This window comes from Mauremys reevesii, linkage group 1, assembly GCF_016161935.1.
Source record: "Mauremys reevesii isolate NIE-2019 linkage group 1, ASM1616193v1, whole genome shotgun sequence".
NCBI lineage: Eukaryota > Metazoa > Chordata > Testudines > Geoemydidae > Mauremys > Mauremys reevesii.
Window position 1 is genome coordinate 303,469,769 of NC_052623.1, and position 25,377 is coordinate 303,495,145.

At 43.5% G+C, this 25,377-nt stretch overlaps 1 long non-coding RNA gene across 2 annotated transcripts; it reads left to right on the top strand.

Moving 5' to 3' along the window:
- The first annotated feature begins 17,937 nt into the window (after nucleotides 1-17,937).
- On the top strand, nucleotides 17,938-24,426 carry LOC120385893. 2 transcript variants are annotated; one of them, XR_005589401.1, is made up of 4 exons: nucleotides 17,938-17,981; nucleotides 18,628-19,499; nucleotides 19,700-19,819; nucleotides 23,928-24,426. It is a non-coding gene; the product is annotated as an uncharacterized LOC120385893 (long non-coding RNA). The 2 variants fall into 2 exon arrangements; XR_005589402.1 differs by having other exon boundaries at nucleotides 18,628-18,944.
- The last annotated feature ends 951 nt before the right edge of the window (nucleotides 24,427-25,377 follow it).

Consider the following 25,377-nt stretch of genomic DNA (forward strand, 5'->3'; position numbering starts at 1 on the left):
GGAGTCCAGGGAGATTCTAATGAACCCAGGAAGCTGAGTAGCCCATACCATCTCCTCAGCTGCCCCAGAACCTGCATGGGGCATAATAAAAAGCAAAAATTTCTCCCGCCAAACCCACAACCAGGGTCCAGCGGCAGCAGCTGCAAAAGGGGAGGCTGAGCCTCCCCTAGCTTATTATACCTGCCACCCATGATTTTAACCATTCACACAGTTCATTTTGTTGCATAAAGCCACAGACAAGTCAAGTTCTTCCCTTAATTTCACCAAAAGCTTGTAGAATTTCCCTCACTCTTTTTGCTAATGGTTTCACTGCGTCAGTTCTTGTACCCCCCGCCGAGTCTGCGAGATATTATTCAATGACTGGAACTGAACAAATCCACTGATGGACTGGTCAGGGAGACCAATCATTTTGTACCTGTGCTTATTTCTGTTGAAATGCAAACAACCTTTAATCTTATTCCCCACGTAGGAATGATTTATATTTAGGACTGTAGTCCACCTCCTTACTACAACTCAATATGAGTTTATTTAAGCTGGAGCACCTTGCAGAGCTCATTAATAAATAAAGGTTCATGCTATTCAAGAACTGTGACAGTCTCACACACAGGCTACTCAGAAAGACCCTCCATCCCACACGGAGTCCATCATACTATTATAAGCATTTTCCCCATTTTATTATCTTTCAAATTCATATATATGCAGTGGCTGCAGAGCATCATATAAAGTGGAGTGGAGCATGGTGCCCTCCTCAATCATACCACCACCACCCCCCACTGTCCTTCCTCTTCCCCTCTTAACTGCACCTCATCCCACCAGTTGCCTAATCCCCCAACCCATGAGCCTTTATGCCCCAACCCTCCAAGGAGCCTCCGCCCTCGAGGGACCCCCCCTTACTGTCCCCTCCTAAGAACCTCTGCCTCTCCCACCCTGCTCCTTACCTTACTATACCCCCCCGCTGGCAAGCCTCACCCTGGGGTGACAAGTCTGACCAGCTTCGCAGCCAGTCCCCAGTGCTGACAGGAGCATCTGTGGTTTTTGCAGCTGGCAGGTGAGAGTCTGGCACATAGCACATTGCAAACACTGTAACTTTAGTGGTGGTGTGACACCATGATGTGGTTGGTCACACTGCCACTCACTCAAATTTGGCCCCGTCCTCATGATCATCACTTGAGTGGCATTGGGACTCCACATGCTAAGGCACAAAGCCACATTATAACCTGACCAGGCCAAAAAGCATTTGGGCCATGGCCCTTGTGGCCCACCGTGGCTCTGCAGCCTATGAAATGTAGATTTGGGTTGTGTACAGTAGACATGTTTAATCTAATAATCGTATTGCTTCAGGGACTTGGGAGACCTCTCAAGTGAGCCCTAACTTCTGCCCTCCCCCCACAACCAGGTGGTCCTGACTTCTATTCAAGTTATCCCCTTTGAATAGTATTTCTATTTTCATTCTGTCCTCAGTGGATGTAGCGTAATTCTCCTGCTCTTCTCATAGCCTAGTTTATAAGATTAAAAATGTATATTTTGATTCACAATAGCACAAAAGGTTAAATGTTGTTACCCTTTTTGCCCCAAGGGGTTGGCCAATATTTGGGACCTCCCGAGTTGTTTCTGTTAGGAGGAGAAATTAATGATAGTCAAATATTTCATGAGTGCAATCCTACTTAGTGACAAAGAATGTGTGCAAAGTCCTGTTCTCCTGAACACAGCAGGGCTCTGGCTCTGGCTCTGGCTTTGGCCACCCCACCCAGGGCGGCAGGACTTGGATGAACTCAGGCTTTGTTCCCTTTCCTGGAGTCATATAGTAATCTTTGTTGTCAGAAGGGGATCGTGGTGCAATGAAGTTCGAGAACCCCTGCTCTAGATGAAAGACACCTGCCTTCCAGCATAACAACATTCTTCCAGGGCTTCCTTTATAATAGGATAGGGTTTCAAGGCTTTTAAAAAACACAATACCTACTTTACAGTTGTGGACTGCAACAAAAATGCTGACAAACAAATGACTAAAATTATGGATCAGGGTTTTTTTAGTTAGGATTTTTAACAAAATGTTAGGTCACTGATACAGCATACAGGGGCTGTGTCTTCTTGTATGTTTGGAAAGTACATTACATATTATGAGTGCTACCGCTAAAAAAGGTCATAAGGCATTAAGTGAGCTGAAGCTGGGTTAAAACAATGAGATTGTAATAGCTTCAAAAGCTAGGATAGCCTGAATTTTTCTGCTAATTGCAATTCACATTAACCTCTACTTGAATGTTACTCAGTGCACCAGGGAGTTATTTGCATGGTCTCCTACCACAGTTGGTCCCTGCAGGATTTTGAACACTTCTTGATCAGTGGAAAATTCTATGTCCTTGCATAAACTCTAGTTCTGCTTTTCTTTGGTTCAGTACTATTCCGTACTATGCTAGTTAGAAATTTGCAAACAATGCCCTCACAGACTAGAATAATTCCAAACCATTTAGCAAGCTTTTTAGTCAATCTTCCTTTGTATAATGAATGAAGAATGCAAATGTAACTATTCACAAAAGCAATATTGTGAGACAGTGATGCGATCCATTGTTCAGAGCACAGTGTAACAAGTTTTATGGGGGAGTTGTTTTTGTCAGTGAGTTTCCTTACATCTTTCAAGAAAGAGACTTCTGTATAGGTATTGAAGCCTATAGAAAACATAGTACTACAACTACAATATAGGAGATTTAAACTGAGATTAGTTGAATAATTATACAAAAATTAATGAAAATCCAGCAAAGAGATTAGCTGGACAAATATACAAAAATCTGTGAAAGGTTGTCAAGTTTATTTGCTCATTAAAATAATCCTAATCTGGTTGAGTTCATTGTGGGTAAATGTAACATGTAATACTGTACATTGTAATTTAGCATAATAAACTTGAATGAACCGGTACCATCTAAAGCACTATGATGAAGTAGTAAGATACAGGATGGTAACAAAATGTGCAGATTAAACCTGGTTGGGAGGAAAGAGGGAGACATTTTCACAATTTCCCACCACCCTGTCATTGATCCAAATGCTACCCTGTCATTGATCCAAAAATGAGGAATTTTTGTCGTTTTTAATTATTTTTAATTAACATTATTATTATAATTATTTTTTCAAAATTCTAAATGTGGATACGATGAGTAAAGGGAAACAAATGTCTGCCTAACAAGAACAAAGGTGGACCCAATCACACCTTCTTATTCAAGCAATCCCAGGAAGGATAGTCTTGTGATTGAGGCACTGGATCTTGAGGAGGTTCTTTGCTTTCTATGTGCCTCAATCCCCCATCAGTAAAATGGGGATATTATTTCCTTTCTCTATTTACACTGTAATCTCTTTGGGGCAGGGAATCACTCTTATTCTTTTTCTAAATAGGGCATAGCACAATGGGGCCCAGATCTTGATCAGGACCTCAATCATACTATTATGACTGATGGCAAAGGAAGTGGAAGGGGCTTTGAGGAAAGAAACTCTGCTAAATAATGTTTTAGTTAAATATTACTTTGTTATTGTTTTCCCTTTCTTTTATAATTACTTCCTATTGTGGGCTAATCTTACTCATGTCTGTAAATCAACTGTGTAGCCCATAGGGCTAGCTTGCTTTTATTATATTTACTGCCTTGCCTTTATTATATTCTGCCTTCATTATATTCAGCTGTAATGCAAGGAAACTGCAGGCCTGTAAAACTTTTAGCTTAAGGAAGTTAGCATAGTTTGCATAAGTGTGGTTAAGTGGATCTGTAACCTTTGGCATAGATAAATGGTTTAACGGTTACCTTTAGATTTTAGGAACTAAGGATAGTTTGCTCAATTGGTAGGAGTTAGAATTTACCAGTAAATTCTACTGCAAGGAACATGGAAGTAATAGCCACAATTCTGTGTAAGCAAGAAGTGACAGGCATGACAATGAGCTAAGATGGTATTTAGACATATCAATATGTTAACCTATAGAATAAGTACATCTCAACATTATGTGAGTGAGGAAGTTAGATTTGGGCATGGTGGGTTGGTCAGTAGTACAGGCACTATATTAGGACCACCATGTGGATGAGGCTTTTTTGCAGGTCTCCATCTTTTGCTGTGCACTTTTTACCATCTGACCCTTCAACTCACTAAGGAACTTGGGCCATTGGAATCCCTGGTATGCCAGAGACAGGGCAGGTCCTTTGTCTCTTCTTACCAGGTCCTCAAGGAAGGGTGTGAGTATGCAGATCTAAGAGCTTATGCAAAGAATGAACCTCGGTACTGTATTCCTCTTATCTTTTGATGAGGCTTGGAGCTTTTCTGTCATTGTCCATCGTTCTAATAAAGATATCTAAAGGATTTACTTTGTCCTCGGTGTGAGTGTCCTTGCCATCCACCCCAAGGCTCCCCACAAGATATTGAGCTATGTAGTTTTAGTTCTGTGTAGCCAGATTCTGGGGCATTGTACATCAGTACAAACATTAACCTCTAAAAGGGTCAGGCAACAATTGAACTCAAAGGGACTGTTACAGTGCTATAAAAATTAGGAGACTATGGCAACACCTGGATCAGTAAAAGAAGGTGAGTTTAATCCATAGTTAGACTATAAGCTCTTTGGGACAGAGGCTGTTTTTCATTCCGTGTTTATGGCACCTAACACAATGGGGTCCTAGTCAGTGATTGGGGTTCAAAGGTGCTATGGTAATTGAAATATTATTATAATCATTATTTTGTTCTTTCTTTCATTCATTCATTCGAGGATAAGACTTGTACTGCTACTGTAATTCCTACTGATTTTCACGCTATCCACTGTAAGAATGGTTACAGTTGTATTTTCATTAGTTTAGTTCTACGCAAACTGTAACTTCTGCCTTCAGCCACTAAGCACGTGCTGGTAATATATACTCCCCTATGCCTTCTGCCAATCAGAAAAACACTGAGTGAGGCTGCTTCATTCTTCAAGGAAGAGAGAGGATTTTTGTAATGCATTACGTTCCTTTAGCTGTGAACATAAATGTCTTTGACAAAATGGGTTTTCGGTACCAACAGTATTTTTATTTTAATGTGTCTATTGTTTTGTAACTGCTTCACTCTTTGACCTAATGTCATCATTTTTTTTCCTGTAACACAACAATTATTTTATTTTCTTCTTCTCCTCTGTCTAGAGCCAACTCCTGAAAATTGAAGGTGAGTTACTGTCCTTATTCTCCCCTCCCCTCACATGATACATGCTGTTACCTTCTCTTCAAAGAAGAGAACATCACAGAACCAGACTGGATTGCAAACTATACCCATCTTCCTCCATCAAATCTCTGGCATCTCGAAGTAGTATACATATAGAGGCAGAAAGAGAGAGAAATGACTATCTATGTACAACCTCCTAGGGTAATAGGGTTTGATGTGATCAAAAGACAAACCACTAACATTTAATGTCCAAACACAACTACTTCCTGGAATGCAAGAAGCCTGAACAGACCAATAAAAAGATCTGAAGTTCTTCAATATGTTTAAAAAAATAAAAAAATAAAAAAAAACCAGCCAATTATTTACTATTATATTCCCAGAAACTTTCCTTTCTCCCAAGAAGTGAAGAAAGAATGTGCTAAATGGGCTTCCCAAACTTTCCTTCATACAAGGAAAGCAGAGCTGTGGCTGTTCATATCATTAGAAACAACTAGGAGTCCTTTGCTGATACAGACTAACATGGCTACCACTCGGAAACCTGTTCAAGTATATAAATAGCTGGTACCTTTGTATTAGTTGAGGCATCCACCAATACAGTGTACATGATCATTGGAGGCATCTACAATCCCAGCAGAATTCTCACCAACATTTTCTAAAAAACAGAATAGATAATATTCCCCTAAAGGAATGTTTTGGTAGGTACTAGAATAATATTATGGACCGATTTACAGACCACTCCAAAACCCCTCCAGAAAGAATTACTCCTTCTCCTCATTGACACATCAGGGAATCTGTGAACTTGATAACTTCCCACTAATAAGCAATCTGATACCAGCCTGATAATCATTATTTAACTATGTCATTGGTTGGGCAAGTTCTGAGCCAAGACTTCAATTTTTTTGCTAAATTCTGTTCATTTTGTCCCTGGGGCCAAATTAAGTCCTATGTCTGGGACCTCAGTCCCTGAAGTCAAGCAAGTACATTGGGAGATAAGCTTTTTCACTTAAAAAAAAAGTAATTTTCATGGGTGCAGAGAAAGGCTTAGACCAAGTATAACCGATATTGTAGAGTATACCTGAGTCTGCAGGCAGCCTGAACCGAAATCTCAAAGAGGCATGAACTACCCCACTCATCTTCATGGGATATCAATTCCAACTCCACCTTTCTGGGGGCCTCTGCCAAACAAACCCTTGCAGAGGACTCTGAATGGCAGGAGGAGAAGGAAAATGAAGTGGACCCAGCCCTTTCACTCAGATACATTCCTTGGGATAAAAATTAGGTGTGGGTAGTGGGCACAAGAGGAAGCCCTCTGCCAACACCACTCCACGCAGGGGTATGGGCATAAGGTGCAATGGTGGGGCCCTGGGTGAATGGCCACAGAGGACCTCACAAGGCCTTAATCTGGCACTCTTTGTTATCTCATCTTCCCACGTTCCTAGATTCTGTCTGCTTTGTCCACTGGTTGTGTCCTGTCTGATACCTAGACTGTAAGCTCTCTGGGGCAGGAACTGTCTTCTTTGTTATTTATCTGACCAGTGCCAAACACAATAGGTCCTGATCCTTCATTAGGATCTCAGGTGCTATCATAATAGAAATAAACACCACCACCATAATAATCTCTGGCCAATAAGCCACATCCAACGAAAGGGTGACAAGCTGGGTTATGCCTGGGTTGGACAGAGGCTTGGACCAGCTGCAGGTAGCCAAAAGCAAGCCCTCTGTAAAGGAATGAATGACTTATCTCTGCCAGTTCGTATCCAGGGACTGCAGGCAAGCTGGATGAATACTGTACTTCAAAACATCCCCCCAGGAATAGTTACTCATACAAACTTGCATTTGGGTCTAGAGCACTCAGAGTTGCATCTGTAGTTTTACAAGGCATATCAGAAATGGGTAGGATCACACATGGATTTGTTGAGGTGCCACATGGAGTCTGCCTGCCACAATCGAGTATTACCTTTTCTACAGTCTCTTTGGAGAGCAGTTTCTCTCTTTCCATGGCAATCATAACCCAAAGCCACTTCTTAGACAGCCTTCCAATGCCCCTCTCATTACCACACACAATGCTTTGGGGTATTCACTCTTTTAAGACAGGCATTGCCACATCAGCCTGTACTAGAGGATTTAGGCCAGTGGTTTTCAACCTTTTTTCATTTGCAAACCCTGTAGACCTGCAGACTCACCCCTGCAGCACCTCCTGCTGGTGACTCCTGGGAATTAGCTCGTTCCAGCTCTGGAGCGCCCTCTACAGGCCGGTAATCCGCCTGCCCTCTGGCCCCCGTGTCCCTCCCTGGACCCAGTGCCCCTTTTACATGGGGTGCTGCCCCCTGGCAGTACCCCACCAATCTGGGTGTCCCCTCCCTGGGGAACCCCCAACCCACTATCCTCACTTTGCCTCAGTTTTGGCTACTGCCCAGTCTCCATCTAGCTCCTGTTCACGGGGGCAGACTGCAGTATCAGCCACTCATCATAGGCAAAGGGGTTTGGACCTGCTGCCTTTGCCTACCCCTGGGCTGCTCTCTGCAACCCCCAGTACCCCTTGGCCTTCTGCTAGGCCACAGCCTGGGGCTTTCCAGGCAGGAGGTCCGCAGCTCCTCTGCCTTTCCCCAGCCCTGCTCCACTCAGGTACCCTATGTCTAGCTCCCTGCAGCCAGGTCCTTCTTCCTCTACAAACAGAGACTGACTGGGCCTCTGGCTCACTGCCTCTTACAGGGGCCAGTTGGGCCTGATTGGGGCATGGCCACAGCTGAGCCTACTTTCCCAATCAGCCCAGGCTTCTTTCCCCAGCCACAGCCCTCTCCTGGGCTGCTTCAAGCCCTTCAGGGCAGGAGCAGGGGACCACCCTGCTACAGACCCCTACAAAATTTTGAATAGAGGTGCAGACCCCTTTAGAAATCTCAGACATAGTTTGTGGACCACAGGTTGAAAGCCACTGACTTAGGACATCTGTCTGTGGCATTGAAGGTACTTTTAACAGGCTGGTAAGCCATTTTCAGACACCAGGGTGTTAACCTGTATTTCTCTTCTTTTCTCATTTTTTGTATGCAGTGTTGATTCCAGGATTTTAGAGCTTTGTGTAAGCTCGAAAACTTGTCTATCGCACCAAGAGAAGCTGGACCAGTAAAAGATATTACCTCACCCACCTTGTCTCTCTTCTTATCTTGGCAGAAGTTATCCCATGGGATGATGCAAGTCTTGCACTGCATGGATTGTAGGACATAACATCATGCACTGGGTCAGAAGAGGGCAGCCAGAATGGCATCAAGAGACAACTTGGATTTGAATGGACTTTGGCAATTTCAGGTCAGATGAGGCCAGCTCATAACATTCAAACTTTATATGAGGAGCTCTCTTCTGACTTCTCTCCCCACCATTTATAAAAGTAGTAACAATTTAGTAGTTGAATCAGATTTAGGGGTGTCAGTAAAGTGAAATAGGATAGAACTACACACAGGCATCTTTCCCTTTGTCCCAATTTATTGTGATTTTATTCTAGATTTAATCTAGATTTAGGAGGTGTCCCTAAGTATCTTTTCTCATCAGCCCTGCCTGATACTGTTTTAAACTCAGAAAAATAACTAAAGTGTTTAGCCAGTTTCTCCCTCAGAAAGTCTGCACCTTCATAGGGATCACAAAATAAACCTTGATTATTCCCCTTAATCCAATAGGGAGAAGAATATAAAACTCTAAATTCTCCACTGATATGTTTTATTTCCGGTTGAAAGAACCAGAACTTTTTCCTATAGGTTATACTTGCTCGAGTCACATCAGAGAGCACTAAAACTTTATACCCTTAATTAAAGTATAGCATCGCTGTCTGGTTTGTTAATCTTAAAAATCCAGTCACAATCAAATGACACTACAGAGGACAAAATAAAATTATTATTTAAAAAAATGGACTAACCCTTGCCAAGCTGGATCAACTTCAGACAGTAAATCCACCTGTGCTGACCTGCATTGTTGGGGTAGATTGTTTTGAAAGCCTTGTTAAAAACCTTTTGCTGTCAGTGGAAAGATTTCTCATTGATTGCTAGTACTTCTTCAAGTGAACTGTTAGACATCTCTTGAGGCAACTTATTACTGACCTCCCCCAAATATCTGTGATGGTTTTTCAAATGTTCTCAGTCTCTCTCTTTTGAGAGGGTTCATTACTGAATTCACTGAAACTCTACACTGCTACAAGGATCCATCCACATGGTTCTGATTGTGGGATAAGGGCCTTAAGCTCCAGTCTTGAGATGTGATGCCTGCAGGTGGATCCCTGGGCCCTAGTGAACCCCAGTGAATTCCGTGGAGCTCTGCGCTTACAGTCTTCAATGGCTCTGCCCAAATACAACTAACTGCAAGATCGGGGCCTTGGTTTGTTCTTATGTAGAAGAATTAGGAGGAGATGTCACTTGTTTTTTTCCCAAAAATGTACAGTATTTTTGTAGATCTTTACAACTGTTGAACTTTGCCCCAAGAAACCAGCTATATACTGATACCAGCTTCTGCTTTACTCAAAGGACAACAGACACGGGATCTAAAAATAGGCCATTAGACTGTTGGACTAAAACTATTAGAAGTTTCTGTTTCTTGAACTTGTCAGGAAGCTGAGGGGCACAGACTATGGGTCCAAATTCCTCATGGCAGCAGGAAGCATGGACTGGGATAATTTGCAGGATGGGATTGGGGCAAGAAAAGGAGACAATTTCCTGAGAAAAAGGAAGTCATACAGCAAGAAATTGTATTACTTTTTCTACGGAGCCCTTGCTATAATAGGGATACCTCGGGCACTTCAGGTTTGATTAGACTAGAGATAGATGAAGATTTGGACTGGTTCTTATTTTATCTGAACCAGCTGACTCTGCTCTAGTCGGGACATGATTTTGTTATTCACTCAGAGACAGAACCGTACCTCATTTTTCACACAAAAAATATTCATCTAAAAATGGCTTTTACAAACAAAACACTTTTAACAAAAAAGATTTCCCAGAACATTATTTAATCAAAGTTGTTCTCTCTAGTGTTTGTTTGCTGGAGGAAAGTATGTGTGTGGGGGGAGATAGTTTGCAGTAAAGCCAGTTGTATAGTTTCTGTCAAAACCTTTTTTTTAACAGAAAATTGGGTTTTAGGTGCAATGGCAATTTCCATGGAGAATTTCTTACTCACTTTTGTTTTTTCAATAAAGAGACAACATTTTCCATTGACATTTTTGATACAAATGATTTTTTCCCTTCATTTTTGTTGAAATTTTCTGCAAGGAAAAAAAAAACCTGACCAGCCTTAGTTCTCAAGAAACAATACAAAATCATGATTTTGATTTTTTTTAAATCACTAAAACATTGCAGAATTTCTGAAAATGGAAGCCTGCAAAATGAAAACAATGTAGAAAATATTCATGAAATCATTTTCCTGTTTTGCGACCAGCATTGCTAAGAGACCAGGTCATGGCTAAGGGAAACCAAGGTTTAGCCTACTGCTGTTCACGCTGCTATGAAGTAATCTTCAGTATCATAATCACTGTTGCCAAACTGCAAGGCATGATGTGCAGTACTATACTTCACCTACACTAGTAGAGAAGGCGGATGCATGAAATGAAATCAAAGTGAAGAAGCACCTTGTGAGTAACGTGAGGGATGGGAAGAATGACAGCAAAGTTTCTACAGTGAGTATGTCTATAGAGCAAGCATGGGGTATAACTGCAACTTGAGTAGCCATACCAGAGCTAGCTTTAATTTATCTAGCTTGGGTACCAAAGCAGTGACGCCATGGCAACATGGGTTTCAGTGCGAGTTGTACAAGCCCACTCAGAACCTGGGTAATTATTCACAGGGCTAGCCCATGCTACTGCACATGCTGCCATGTCTTCCCTACTCTGATACCGAAACTAGATAGATTAAAGCTAGTTTGAGTATATCTATGCAAGCTGCAGTCACACCCTCTAATTGCAATTTAGACACATCCTAAGTCTCATGGTATCAGAGGCCTCTTAAAAAGTAGGTGTCAGATTCATAGTGTTAGAGACCTCTTACGTGTAGTTCCCAGTCTACAGTCACTTGTCCATACGGACATTCTTGCTATAATAAATCTCCATATCACCTCTTCTTTGAGACTGTTTGTTTTGTATATATCTATATTTTCCTGCCCAATCCACCATTCACTGTGCTCCTTTACAAAGAGAAACCTTGAATCCCATTCAAGCTTTTCCTTTCCAAACAAGACCTTTTCATAAACTATTCATATATTACACAAGGCTAATTCTTCTGAGTCCAAGTACATTAAATTGTATACAATCTAACCATGTCCCTTAAAACAAAATTTTCATTCACCGGGGTTCTCTTTCTATTGTACCATAAAACTGCACCTGTACTTTGAAGTTTGAAAGGGTTTGGTAAACTTTAGTCTAAAAGATCTCGCATAGTCCAGTTTCTTAATCAAACAATTTCAGATAAACTCTAAGGGCAGGACTCTCCACTGCCTTACACCTTTATAGTCCTTTACACTCAGGCAAAGTGGGAGCAAAGTGCTGCTGTCATCAGTGGAGAATCAGGCCATGAATATGTACCAGAGTTTTGGGTGCTTATCCATATTAAATCAACCTCTTTGGGGTTCACCAATCACTTGTCATGATGTAATTATTTTAAATACAAAATGGTAAATTTCTTCTGTGCTCTTGAACATTATTATTTACTTGCATTGCAGTAGCATCTGGAAGCCTGAATTGGGGGAGGGACCTCCCTTGTGACAGGTACTGTGCCAACATGAAGTACAACAGTTGCCGTAACCTATAATGATCAGGTCACCTAAGTACAGCCCTTCCTCTCATGTTTGCATGTGTATCTTGTTGTAGGAGCAGCAGTGATCTGTATGCTATGTATAACCTCAAAAGGTATGTTACACTTCCCCCCCTCCTTTTGTCTCCTATCCCTCTCTGAATACCTGTGAAGTGGCTTTCCCCCTCCTGCTCCCTCCTGGAATGCTTGTGGGACTGAATGGTCTGCTTGAACAGCTGGAAGATCAGAAGAGTTCCCAGGTAGACAAGCAGCAAAGAATCCTGTGGCACCTTATAGACTAACAGACGTTTTGCAGCACGAGCTTTTGTGGGTGAATACCCACTTGTTCGGATGCAAGCAGTGGAAATTTCCAGGGACAGGTATATATAAGCAAGCAAGAAGCAAGCTAGAGATAACAAGGTTAGATCAATCAGGGAGGATGAGGCCCTGTTCTAGCAGTTGAGGTTTGAAAACCAAGGGAGGAGAAACTGGTTCTGTAGTTGGCAAGCCATTCACAGTCTTTGTTTAATCCTGAGCTGATGGTGTCAAATTTGCAGATGAACTGGAGCTCAGCAGTTTCTCTTTGAAGTCTGGTTCTAAAGTTTTTTTGCTGCAGGATGGCCACCTTAAGATCTGCTATTGTGTGGCCAGGGAGGTTGAAGTGTTCTCCTACAGGTTTTTGTATATTGCCATTCCTAATGTCTGATTTGTGTCCATTTATCCTTTTCCTTAGAGACTGTCCAGTTTGGCCGATGTACATAGCAGAGGGGCATTGCTGGCATATGATGGCCATATTGGTGGACGTGCAGGTGAATGAACCGGTGATGGTGTGGCTGATCTGGTTAGGTCCTGTGATGGTGTTGCTGGTGTAGATATGTGGGCAGAGTTGGCATCGAGGTTTGTTGCATGGATTGGTTCCTGAGCTAGAGTTACTATGGTGCGGTGTGCAGTTGCTGGTCAGAATATGCTTCAGGTTGGCAGGTTGTCTGTGGGTGAGGACTGGCCTGCCACCCAAGGCCTGTGAAAGTGAAGGATCATTGTCCAGGATGGGTTGTAGATCCCTGATGATGCATTGGAGGGGTTTTAGCTGGGGACTGTATGTGATGGCCAGTGGAGTCCTATTGGTTTCTTTCTTGGGTTTGTCTTGCAGTAGGAGGCTTCTGGGTACACGTCTGGCTCTGCTGATCTGTTTCCTTATTTCCTCGTCTGGGTACTGTAGTCTTGAGAATGCTTGGTGGAGATTTTCTAGGTGTTGGTCTCTGTCTGCGGGCTTAGAGCAGATATGGTTGTACCTCAGTGCTTGGCTGTAGACAATGGATCTTGTGGTGTGTCCGGGATGGAAGCTGGAGGCATGAAGGTAGGCATAGCTGTCGGTAGGTTTTCAGTATAGGGTGGTGTTAATGTGACCATCACTTATTTGCACCGTGGTGTCTAGGAAGTGGACCTCCCGTGTAGATTGGTCCAGGCTGAGGTTGATGGAGGTGTGGAAGCTGTTGAAATCGTGGTGGAATTTTTCCAGAGTCTCCTTCCCATGGGTCCAGATGATGAAGATGTCATCAATGTAGCATAGGTAGAGAAGGGGCATGAGTGGACGGGAGCTGAGGAAGCGTTGTTCCAGGTCGGCCATAAAAATATTGGCATATTGTGGGGCCATGCGGGTGCCCATAGTGATGCCACTGATCTGGAGATATATATTGTCATTAAATTTGAAATAGTTGTGTGTGAGGATAAAGGCACAGGTAGACAAGGTGTCTGGAACTCTGATTAGGCAGCGATCACACACCCAATGTATGGACACTGCATGGACACTGTCTGAGGTGGAGTGCGACCAACCAGACATGGCCAAGTCATCTCTAGTCGCAGGCCATGATGAGTAGGTCCTTAAAAGGGGAAGGGGCCATGTGCTCAAGACTGTACTTACAAAATTGTGCCCGTAAAGGCCCTTCGCCTGGACCGCCTGGCCAGTGGTTCACCACATTGCATTCCATTGTGCCTCAGGAAGACTTACCTTTATCACATCATCCATCGCTGCGCTGTGGGACACTTACCTTGAAGGATCCTGACATCTCCAGAGCCATGCCTGTTCTGGGAGCATGAGTATGCAAGTGTGACACCCCCCAACCCCCCATTCTTTTGGGCTTAGCTATCAGTATAATAAATGTGCTGTTTTCTGCCAAACTCTGGTGGGTCATTAGTCCTCTCTAAGCTTACTAGCTGGCACAATTTTGGGTAACATCTCTATCCTCACTTTCTTTGGAGGCATTTTTTATGCATTTGATGCATGACATTTGGGTGTGAATAAATACAATGTTCTGCTCTCCAGTTCCTGATCATGCACCTTGAAGCATTTCAAACTGAACGAGGACTAACTAGTAGATGATTCTGTAAGCATCAGTTTGTAGAACTGTTGGACCATATGCACTTGCCACTAGCCTCACCTAGTCACAGTTTTCTCTAATCCACCCCACCTATATGTCTAGTGCCTTTGGGCATTTGTGGTTGGTAACACTGCCATCTTGTCCACAGAGTGCAGGTCAGGGGTGCATGTGCAAAGATGGCTTAAATTTCACCTCTGTACTCCTCCAGTGCTAGTGCCTTCTCTGTGCTGGGCTGGTCCCTTTCATCAATATGAGGATTGCAAACTTCCCCAGGGAGTAAAAAATGCAGTAGGACATCAGCATGGCACAGAAATATCCTGGCAATGCCCCCCTTTCTCTGGCCACACATCCTGTTCCATGCTACAATAAGCAGCTGTGAAAGGGAATGGCATCAGAGCCCCTATATTGGCCCTATGCCACTAGAAGTCCCTTTTGCACTGGGCTGATACATGTTGGGCCAATTACATCAGGCACATTTAATTCAGGATGTGCATCCCAAATCAGCTATATTGCACTGGAGACGCTGGATCCCTGTAGATTTTTCTGTGGCAGTGGAGCATCAATGTCACTATCACTTGCATAATATATTTTTTGAAAGGCACCTTTCATCCAGAATGCTTATGGATGACTCTAGATTAGTACAAGGGACTCTAGTATTACTGTCTATCCTAAATAAATGGGCTTGGAAGGCTTAGATGTTTTCCATTGGTAAACGTTGATTTCATCATACTCACACAAACTGACAAAAATATTTCCAAAAATGTACAGATAGTCAAAGAAAGAAAATGCTGCTTAAGAACTTTTTAGAGTTTGATTTAAGAACATTTTCTTTGTATATTTTGGCATGTGATGTTGACAATTTGTGTTTTAACAGTTAAAGCTTTAGCTTTTTGAATCTCAATGTCATTTAATAATTATTGTCTGACCCCCCACCCTCCCATAATTTCCCACCACTGTGAACATTTTAAAAATTATTAAAACTCCTAATGTTGTACAACTGTGAACATTTAAATAGATGTAAATTTTTAAGCAATGCTTAAAATAAATTGTGATACTTTCCATCAAAATTATTAAAAAAATGAATTCTGCCAAACGTATAAATAAACCATGTATATGAGAGAAATTCCCACACCGTTCATGATGACACAGCTGCATTCATGTCTCACTGAATTCAAAAACCACAGGAAGCTGCAACAAGCAACAATTCCAATTTTTCAGTGTATGAAAAATTTCAATCATCATTTTGATACTGTCAATTAAAGGGCTATTTTTAAAAAACCCTTTACAATTTCAACCAGCTCCACCCATCTGGTTCTGGTTTGACATTTCATAGATTCATAGGGTTTAAGGACAGAAGGGATCATTAGATCACCTAGTCAGGCCCCCTGTATAACACAGGTCATACGTTTCACCCAATTCCCCTGTATTGAGCCCAATAACTTGCATTTGACTTCAGCATAACTTGTGTTGGCTAAGGCATAAAGAAAGATATCCAGTCTTCATCTGAAAACAATCAAGAAATTGAGAATCCCCTACTTCCAGTGGTAGTTTATTCCAGTGGTTTAATCATTGTCACTGTTTAAAATTTGTGTCGTGTTTCTAATTTGAATTTGTTTGGCTTCAGCTTCCAACTTAGTTCTTATTATGCTTTTCTCTTCAAGATTAAAAAGCCCATTAGTACCCTGTATTTTCTTCCCATGAAAGTACTTACCCACTGTAATCAAGTCATTTCTCAGTCTTTTTCATAAGCTAAACAGACTGAGCTCTTTAATAGGCTCTTCCTATATAAGGCATTTTCTCCAGCCTTTGAATCATTTTTGTGGCTCTCTTCTGCACCCTCTCCAATTTTTTAACATCCTTTTAAAAGTGTGGTCACCAGAACTGTATGTATGCAGTATTCCAGCATTGGTCTCACCACTGCTGTATACAAAGGAAAATCACCTCCCTACTCCTACTCCCCTGTTTATGCATCCAAGGATCACATTAGCCATTTTTGCCCCAGCATCGCACTGAGAGCTCAATATTGTCCAGAAGACTTTCAACCTGATGAGAAGCACTGAATTGTTATCAGATACTCACCTAACAGGAATCTCTCTCTGGAGAACAGAACAGAAAGTTACATTGATGGGTGTCCTTGTGTTATGAAGCAAGCAGCTATCTAGAGAGGTTTTTCAACTACCCTTATTTTCAAGAACTCAGCATCCAAAGGTCTCAGCTCTTTTGAAAATTTGGCATCATATATTTAAAGTAAAATTAGGGACCACATATCTCCATTTCAGACCACTCTGGTTGAGAGTTAAAACATCAGAAACCAAAGAGAGGGTTTGTTTATGAATCTAGAAAATAGTAATAAAAATTTAGGGCATGGCTAATCTTCCATTTTCTTTTATCTGCCAGAAGCAGTCTTCACTGACTTTGGTGCAACTATTAGGCCATGTAAATTTATTTACGTGTTTAATACGATTAAAAAAGAAGCCGGAAGGATCAAAAACAGATAAATAAGACTAGACTAAATATTCATTTTTAAACATGGTTATTCATGGTTACCATGAAAGATATGACCTGCAGTGACCAAGCTCTTTAATCAGTATAGCAAGATGAGAGCTCTAATTTAAATGAAAGTCGGTGATCTGAACTCCACAGTCTTTCATTGCTTTGCATAGGGACACTTCTCTTTTAAAGCACTGAAATTAGTTTGAGGAATGGAGATTGCTAATGCTCCCCCTTTTCTGCAAATTCCATTTAAGCCCAGATATTTTCCAAGACAGTTACAAAGATGCATTAATGGATTTGAAATAGGATTAGTTATATTTTAAAAACATCGTATTATGAACATATTGTACAACATTGTGTGTTATATCATTAACTTCTGTAACTCCTAACATATTGCTTGGGCAAAGAATCCCTAGCCACAGTGAAAAGCAGAGGTTGTAACTGTAAAGATTTATACTGAGACTGTAAACCCTTCATGGCAGGGACCATCTCTTTGTTATAGCTCTGTGGCACTGGGGCCACGTGATAAGGTGAAAATCTAATCACAGGATAGAAAGAGTTAACAACCAATTAGTTACATCTACTGCACCTGTGCTGTAATTAATTAGTTCCTTCTCAGCCAGAGGGGCTGGAACTGATGCATCAAGTGATAAATTAATGGCCATCTGGGCCTTGAAGAAGGGAGAGAGTTCAATCTGAAGGGAGGAGTCACATGAAGCAGAGGGAATCCTGTGAAGGAACCTGAGCCAGAGTGTGCAAGGGAACAGATACCTCAGGAAGACTCAGTCTCAAGGGCCAGGGATCAAATACTGGAGCTGGGGTAGGGTGACCAGATGTCCTGATTTTATAGGAACAGTCCCGATTTTTGGGTCTTTTTCTTATATAGGCTCCTATTACCCCCCACACCCTGTCCCGATTTTTCACACTGGCTGTCTGGGGAGAAGACTCCAGAGTAGCTGAGAAACAGGGGTGGCTTTAGTGGGGGTTCATGGGTTCAATTGCACCAACAGAAATCATGAACCCACCCCTACAGCAGCACCTCCTATTGGACTGGGCCCAGCAAGCTGGTGCACTGGGTCACAGCGTCACTGATGGGTGGCTGGGCCAAACCTGAGTGGCACTGTGACCCAATGCACCAGATCACAATGCCCAGAGCAGGAAGCTGGGCCTCGCCCTTTCTGACAGAAGCCACAGCTATGGGGTAAGCACAGGGCAGGCTCACTCTCCACATCTAAACACACACCTTGGGCCTCCCCTTTTCACCAGGTCAGGACTAGGGTTGCAGTGCCCTGGTGAAGAGCACTGCTGCAGATGGTTGTCAGTCCCTCGGCAGTTTAGTACACTACATCCACTGAATTGGGAGGCTACCTGCTCCACTGCTGAGCAAGGAGTTTGAAGAGTCCAGAGGGAGGGCTGATTTGTTGAGAGACTTTGGATATTAGTTTGAGCATCTGTTACCCTGAATTAGATGCTTCTTAGCTGGCAAGCTGAGCTACGCACAGAGGCAGACAGCCTACCAGGGTGCTTGGAGTGTTTCAAACAGCACTACATTAAAATGCACTAGGAAATCTTTAGTAGGCACCAGCAGGGTCTATGTGGACAAATTAATGCACAACATGTTTGTATGCTTTAGAAATCACACTCCCATAGTCCACATTACTACTCTCTGTAGACAAGCCCTTAGATATAAGTAACCATTTCCAGTGTTTTACCAGTGTTTATTGGATATAACTGAAAATCTGAAGTCCTACACAGTCATCACCATAGTACCTGAGCACCTTCCAGCAGTGCATTAAGCAACATGACTACACATCTGTCATGTGTTTGTTCTTTCACTCTCTCCCTAGAGGGAGGAGCCAGCCATGATTCTGCGACAGGAGATCTGGCCAGAGGGGCAGTTGAAGCAGGTTCGTCACCGACAAGTCCATGATTGTGCAGAACTAGTGCTGGAAAGGCCAAGCCAGGGCTATCAGGACAATCTTGGCCTTGTCCTGAGTGATCTTCATGAGGACTTTGTGCACATCAGAACCCCCGACCAAGGAAGTAGAAAGGTGTCCGAAAAGGAGCCGCAGCAAAACGAGCAGAACAGGTGGCACTTCCTGTTCTGCTGAGTCACGAACAAGTCCACCTGGTCGATCACATCGGGGTGGACAGACCACTTATGGTGAGACAAGAAGGTTCTGCTGAGGCAATCTGCCAATATGTTTCTGGTTCCGGGGAGGTGCCCTGCCACAAGATAAATGGCATGCTGCACACAAAAGTCCCATAGTTTGAGGGCTTCCTGGTAGAGGGCTGATGACTTGGCTCCACCCTGCTTGTTGATATAAAACATCATGGCGGTGTGGTCCATCAGGACTTGAACCACTGGTTCTTGTAACTGGGACTGAATTGCCTAGCAGGTCAGGTGAACCACCCTGAGCTCCCTGACATTTATGTGGAAGGAGTGGTCAACCTCCGACCAGCAGCTCTGTGTACTGAATTCGCCCAGGTGGGCTCCCCAGCACAGACCCAAGGTGTCAGACACCAGAGTTAGCAAAGGGGCCGCGGCCGCGAAGGGGACTCCCTGCAACACCAATGGACGATCCAACCACCACGCCAGTGATGCCCAGATGTGGTCCGGCACCTAGACTACCAGGTCCAGGTAGTGCCTGTTGGGGATGTAGACTGACGCCAACCACGCCTGCAGCGGCTGGACGTACAGCTGGGCATGATGGACCACGTAAGTACAGGCAGCCATGTGGTCTACCAGCCTTAGACAAGTGTGGGATGTAGTGAGCAGGTGGCCCCTCACACGGGAGATTATGTCCAGCATGGCTCGGAAACGGTTCTCCGGAAGGAATGCATGAAATCGAGAACTGCCCCGATAATCTCTATCCGTTGCACTGGTACGAGGATTGATTTATTTTCATTTACTAACAGGCCCAGGTCACAGCATGTGGACTGCAGCAGATGGAGGCTGCTCTGCACTTGATCCCGTGATCTTCCCTTGATGAGCCAATTGTCGAGATAAGGATAGACCTGCACTCCCTGATGCCTCAGGTAAGCAGCTACTGGGGCCATGCATTTTGTAAAGACCCACAGTGCTGAGGAGAGGCCAAAGGGGAGCACTGTGAACTGGAAATAGCACTGGTCCACCATAAAACAGAGGAACCATCTGTGTCCGTGGAAGACAGAGATATGGAAATATGTGTCTTTCAAGTTGAGAGCGGCATACCAGTCTCCCGGATCCAGGGAGGGAATGAGGTACTTGTTGAGTCATAAGCACATAAGAACATAAGAACAGCCATACTGGGTCAGACGAAAGGTCCATCCAGCACAGTATACTGTCTACTGACAGTGGCCAGTGCCAGGTGCCGCAGATGGAATGAACCTAACAGATAATGATCAAGTGATCTCTCTCCTGTCATCTATCTCCATCCTCTGACCAACAAAGGCTAGGGACACCATCCTTACCCATCCTGGCTAATAGCCATTAATGGACTTAACCTCCATGAATTTATATAGTTCTCTTTTAAACCCTGTTATAATCCTAGCCTTCACAACCTCCTCAGGCAAGCAGTTCCACAGGTTGACTGTGCACTGTGTGAAGAAGAACTTCCTTTTATTTGTTTTAAACCTGCTGCCCATTAATTTCATTTGGTGGCCCCTAGTTCTTATATTATGGGAACAAATAAATAACTTTTCATTATCCGCTTTTTCCACATCACTCATGATTTTATATACCTCCATCATATCCCGCCTTAGTCTCCTCCTTTCCAAGCTGAAGAGTCCTAGCCTCTTTAATCGCTCCTCATATGGGACCCGTTCCAAACCCCTAATCATTTTAGTTGCCCTTCTTTGAACCTTTTCTAATGCCAGTATCTTTTTTGAGGTGAGGAGACCACATCTGTACACAGTATTCGAGATATGGGCGTACCATCGATTTATATAAGGGCAATAATATATTCTCAGTCTTATTCTCTATCCCTTTTTTAATGATTCCTAACATCCTGTTTGCTTTTTTGACTGCCATTGCACACTGCGTGGACGTCTTCAGAGAACTATCCACGATGACTCCAAGATCTCTTTCCTGATTAGTTGTAGCTAAATTAGCCCCCATCATATTGTATGTATAGTTGGGGTTATTTTTTCCAATGTGCATTACTTTACATTTATCCACATTAAATTTCATTTGCCATTTTGTTGCCCAATCACTTAGTTTTGTGAGATCTTTTTGAAGTTCTTCACAGTCTGCTTTGGTCTTAACTATCTTGAGCAATTTAGTATCATCTGCAAACTTTGCCACCTCACTATTCTCCCCTTTCTTCAGAACATTTATGAATAAATTGAATAGGATTGGTCCTAGGTCCAACTCTTGGGGAACACCACTAGTTACCCCTCTCCATTCTGAGAATTTACCATTAATTCCTACCCTTTGTTCCCTGTCCTTTAACCAGTTCTCAATCCATGAAAGGACCTTCCCTTTTATCCCATGACAGCTTAATTTACGTAAGAGCCTTTGGTGAGGGACCTTGTCAAAGGCTTTCTGGAAATCTAAATACACTATGCCCACCGGATCCCCCTTGTCCACACGTTTGTTGACCCCTTCAAAGAATTCTAATAGATTAGTAAGACATGATTTCCCTTTATGTTCTTCTATGTGTCTGACGATTTTATTCTTTACTATTGTTTCAATTAATTTGCTCGGTACTGACGTTAAACTTACCGGTCTGCAATTGCCAGGATCACCTCTAGAGCCCTTTTTAAATATTGGCATTACATTACCTATCTTCCAGTCATTGAGTACAGAAGCTGATTTAAAGGACAGGTTACAAACCATAGTTAATAATTCCGCAATTTCACATTTGAGTTCTTTCAGAACTCTTGGGTGAATGCCATCTGGTCCCGGTGACTTGTTACTGTTAAATTTATCAATTAATTTCAAAACTTCCTCTACTGACACTTCAACCTGTGACAATTCCTCAGATCTGTCACCTACCAAGGACGGCTCAGGTTTAGGAATCTCCCTAACATCCTCAGCCGTGAAGACTGAAGCAAAGAATTCATTTAGTTTCTCCGCAATGACTTTATCATCTGTAAGTGCTCCTTTTGTATCTTGACATCCAAGGGCCCCACTGGTTGTTTAGCAGGCTTCCTGCTTCTGATGTACTTAAAAAACATTTTGTTATTACCTTTTGAGTTTTGGCTAGCTGTTCTTCAAACTCCTTTTTGGCTTTTCTTATTACATTTTTACACTTAATTTGGCAGTGTTTATGCTCTTTTCTATTTACCTCCTAGGATTTGATTTCCACTTTTTAAAAGATGTCTTTTTATCTCTCACTGCTTCTTTTCATGGTTGTTAAGCCATGGTGGCTCTTTTTTAATTATTTTACTGTGTTTTTTAATTTGGGGTATATTTTTAAGTTGGGCCTCTGTTATGGAGTCTTTGAAAAGTGTCCATGCAGCTTGCAGGGATTTCACTCTAGTCACTGTACTTTTTAATTTCTGTTTAACCTCCTCATTTTTGCATAGTTCCCCTTTCTGAAATTAAATACCACAGTGTTGGGCGGTTGAGGTGTTCTTCCCACCACAGGAATGTTAAATGTTATTATATTATAGTCACTATTTCCAGCAGTTCTGTTATAGTTACCTCTTGGACCAGATCCTGCGCTTCACTCAGGACTAAATCAAGAATTGCCTCTCCCCTTGTGGGTTCCTGTACCAGCTGCTCCAAGAAGCAGTCATTTGCAGTATCGAAAAATTTTGTCTCTGCATTTCATCCTGAGGTGACATGTACCCAGTCAATATGGGGATAATTGAAATCCCCCACTATTATTGAGTTCTTTATTTTGATAGCCTCTCTAATCTCCCTTGGTATTTCATTGTCACTATCACTGTCTTGGTCAGGTGGTCGATAATAGATTCCTACTATTATATTCTTATTAGAGCATGGAATTACTATTCATAGAGATTCTATGGAACATGTGGATTCATTTAAGATTTTTACTTCATTTGATTCTACATTTTCTTTCACATATAGTGCCACTCCCCTGCCTCCACCCCCGCATCACCTGTTCTGGCCTTCCAATATATTTTGTACCCCGGAATGATTGTGTCCCATTGATTGTCCTCACTCCTCCAGGTTTCTGTGATGCTTATTATATCAATATCCTCCTTTAACACAAGGCACTCTAGTTCACCCATCTTATTATTTAGACTTCTAGCATTCGTGTACAAGCACTTTAAAAACTTGTCACTGTTTATTTGTCTGCCTTTTTCTGATGTATCAGATTCTTTTTTATGTGAATGTTTCTCGTCTCATCTGGACCATACTTTATCCTCTTCCATCCTCTCCTCCTTACTAAAACCTAGAGAATCTCTATTAATAGACTCTCCCCTAAGAAAAGTCTCTGTCCGATCCACATGCTCCTCTGCAGCAATTAGCTTTCCCTCATCTCTTAGTTTAAAAACTGCTCTGCAACCTTTTTAATGTTAAGTGCCAGCAGTCTGGATCCACTTTGGTTTAGGTGGAGCCCATCTTTACTGTATAGGCTCCCCCATCTCAAAAGTTTCCCCAGTTCCTAATAAATCTAAAACCCTCCTCTCTATACCATCGTCTCATCCACGCATTGAGACTCTGAAGCTCTGCCTGACTACCTGGCCCTACGCGTGGAACTGGAAGCATTTCTGAGAATGCCACCATAGAGGTCCTGGATTTCAGTCTCTTTCCTAGCAGCCTAAATTTGGCCTCAGGTCGTCTCTCCTACCCTTCCCTATGTCATTGCAGGTCCAAAATGGGTCGTAGGCCCCCTTTTGCTTTTGGGATCAGGAAACAGAAAGAGTAGAAACCTTTCCCCCTCATTTCCTGAGGGACCTTCTCCACCGCCCCCAGTTGTAGGAGGTTGTTTACCTCCTGAACGAGGAGTTGCTCATGAGAAGGGTCCCTGAAGAGGGATGGGGAAGAGGGGAGGTGGCTGAAAACTGAAAGGTGTAGCCCAGCAACACAATTTCTAGCACCCAACTATCTGAGGTGACTCTCGACCAGGCCAAATGGTAGGGATGGAGAAGGTTGAGGAAAAGATGGAGCGGATCCGGGGAGGTGACTGGGGCGTCGCTCTCGAACACACCCTCAAAAGGCCCGTTTTTTAACCCTGTGGTGTTTCGCCAGGCCAGGTTGCGCAGAAGAATTGAAGGAGGAAGTGACTGAACCCAGTGTCCCTTCTCCTCGTAGATCCCTGCTGATGCTGCCAAGGCCTTGCAGAGGGGGTAACCAGAGTGGTTTCCTCACAAACTGAGGCATATGCATCCCCACGGAGCGGAGGGTGGCCCAAGTGTCTTTCAGGCTGTGCAGCCTCATATCCGTTTGATCTGAAAACAGCACCACTCCATCAAATGGGAGATTTTGTATGGAGGACTACATCTCCTGGGATAGGCCAGTGGTCTGAAGCCAGGAGCTGTGGCTTCTGACCACCGCTGAGGTGACCACCCTGGACACTGAATCAGCCACATCCCAGGCCATCTGGAGGGAGCACTGAGCTGCTGCAGTACCATCCTCCACAAGGGCCCAGAACTCTTGGGCTGCCTCCTGGGGCCTGGAGCCCCTAAACTTGTGGAGGGAGATTAAAATTATAATGCCTCAAAAGAGCCTGGTGGTTCATGTTCCAGAACTGGAGACTGGCCATGGAATAAATTTTTCTTCTAAAAAGGTCCTATCTCTTGGCCTCCTTATTTTTGGGGGTCAAACTGGCATGTCCTTGCTTGACCATTTTGTTAGCCACCAACCACTCCAGGGGCAGGTGAGTATATAAGTATTCAAATCCCTTAGTGGGGACAAAATACCTTTTCTAAGATCTTTTTGAAGTGGGCGGGATGGAGGACAGGGTTTGCCAGAGGGCTTTGGCAAAGTTCAGGACCTCTTCATGCACCGGGAGCACGACACGTTCAGGGGTAGATGTGGAGACAACAATGAACAAAGTATCTGATTGCTCCGCCATCACTTCTGCCTCAAGATCTAAGTTAGTGGCCACCCGCCGGAGCAGGGCTTGGTGCTCCTTTAATTTGCCCAGTGGACTAGCACGGGAGAGCCCCACCACCATCTTGTCTGGAGAGGAGGAGGACATTTGAACCACCGAGGGAGGGCCCAGGGTATCATCCCGCGCAGGGGAAGACGTTCTTGGGATGGGCACCTGTCCTTCCACCTCAGCGCCCACCAGCACTTCCTGCAGTGAGCCTGGTGCTGCCGGTGCCATCAGTGCCAACTGGGGTTTATCTGACATGGTGACCAAGGACTGGTGGGATGGGGGCATCAGCATAAATGGCATACCCCAGTATTCCACTAAGGCCATTGTGCTTGCCACTGGCCCTACTACCAGGTTGGCATTGCTGCAGCAAATGCAACCTCCGGAGCCCAGTCGTGATGGTGCTGTCTCAGCGAGGGGCTGAACTCCCTCTCTGTGCCAGAGAAATCCTTCTCCGGAGACAAGGGCGGGGCCATCGACACCTGAGTCTGGCAGCTAACCATCGCCATGGGTCACTGGTGCCTTGAATGGTCAGACCGGTGCCAGGAATCAGAGGAGCAGAACTGTGTTGTGGAGAGTCCCTGAGGTCTCAGTGACGGT